The sequence below is a fragment of the Triticum aestivum genome, chromosome 7B, assembly GCF_018294505.1.
Source record: "Triticum aestivum cultivar Chinese Spring chromosome 7B, IWGSC CS RefSeq v2.1, whole genome shotgun sequence".
Lineage (NCBI taxonomy): Eukaryota > Viridiplantae > Streptophyta > Magnoliopsida > Poales > Poaceae > Triticum > Triticum aestivum.
In genome coordinates this window covers 55,071,837-55,073,345 of record NC_057813.1, presented here as the reverse complement: position 1 = coordinate 55,073,345, position 1,509 = coordinate 55,071,837, and positions in this window count along the sequence as shown.

Genomic DNA, 1,509 nt, shown 5'->3' with positions numbered 1-1,509 from the left:
TTTTTTCCACGGGCTACAGTGACCATGTAGGCCACGCACGCCAAAATTTGTCGCGTTCCGACGCTGTACGGATTTTCTATGATTTTTCGCACCGAAAACCCCTAAAATACTGCCCGCACGTGACGCAACGTGCGTTCATACTCCGTTTTCGTTCATCTCTGGCGTGCGGTCCCCGGGCGGGTCCCCACACGCGCTGCCAAAAGTTGGGTGCATTCCGGCAAACCACACTGGCACTTGCTGTGCAACCCGGTGGTTTCGGTATGGGCGGAGGGGACCCTCGATCGTACTTCTCTCGGTCGCATCCGCCAAAGTCGATCATTTTTTTTTCATGGGCCACAGTGACCATGCAGGCCACGCACGCCAAAATTTGTCACAGTGATCATTGTCAGTAGTATCATTTATCAGGGAAAATCTTAAGCGCTAAATAATCTCTTATTCGCATGGGTCGTACATTGTTTCCGGATTTGGGAACCTTCTAGAAGGTTACCCCTGATTTCTGGGCGGGTTTTCTCTATGTCTTTTTTACTTCTGTTTCTTTGGGTCGGTTTTGTTTTGATTTTAAAAGGTTTTACTTACTCAGTTTTAATAATGTTCACTGGACATTAAAAATGCTCATGAAACTAAAAATGTGAGTGCAATTATAAAAAGATGTTCGGACCATTCCACAAATATCCGTGATATTTATTAAAAAAATCATATGTTGAAAAACATGATCATCAATTTCTGAAAAAAGTCATAAATTTTCAAAGTGTAATTTCTAAAAATGTTCTATTCCATATGTGTTTAATATATTTATTTCTTTCTATTCCATATGGCATATGAGATGCATACATAATCGGTTTTACGGTTAACTGAACAAACCGAACCGACAAATTTTGGTTAAAAAGCTTCGGTTTATATTTTTACTTTGATCATTTAGGCTTTTATTTTACACAAACCGAAATTTAGAAAACCCGAATAAACCGAACCGAACTAACCATATAAACCGAACGCCCACTTAATTAAACATGTCTTAATTAAACATTAGAACATAAAAACTTAATTAAACATGACTTAGTTAAACTTAATTAAACATAACTAATTAATCCTAATCTACTACTCGATGAAAAAAAACAAATCCTTATCTACTCGTCCTCGTCGGAGTCGGCGAGGTCCACGATCTCCCCCGCGCCGGCGTCACCGTCGTCGTCACCGTGGCCATCGTCGCTGCTCTTGCCGCCGTCCTCCCAATAGCCGTCGTCCCCCTGATCCTGAGCAATCTGCGGCTGCGCCGCTTCGATGGCCGCCGCCGCGTCGAGTGCGGCCTGCAGCTCGGCGGCCTCTGCTGCCGCCGCCATAGCCGCCGCCGCGTCGAGTGCGGCCTGCAGCCCGGCAGCCTCTCTCGCCTCCGCGGCCGTCGCAGCGGCCGCCGCTTCTGCCTGCGACGCCCGCAGTGCGATGAGGTAGCCGGGGCAGTCGCCGGGGTCGCCGTCCTCGCGCAGTGCGAACTGCTCCGGCGGGATCTCGACG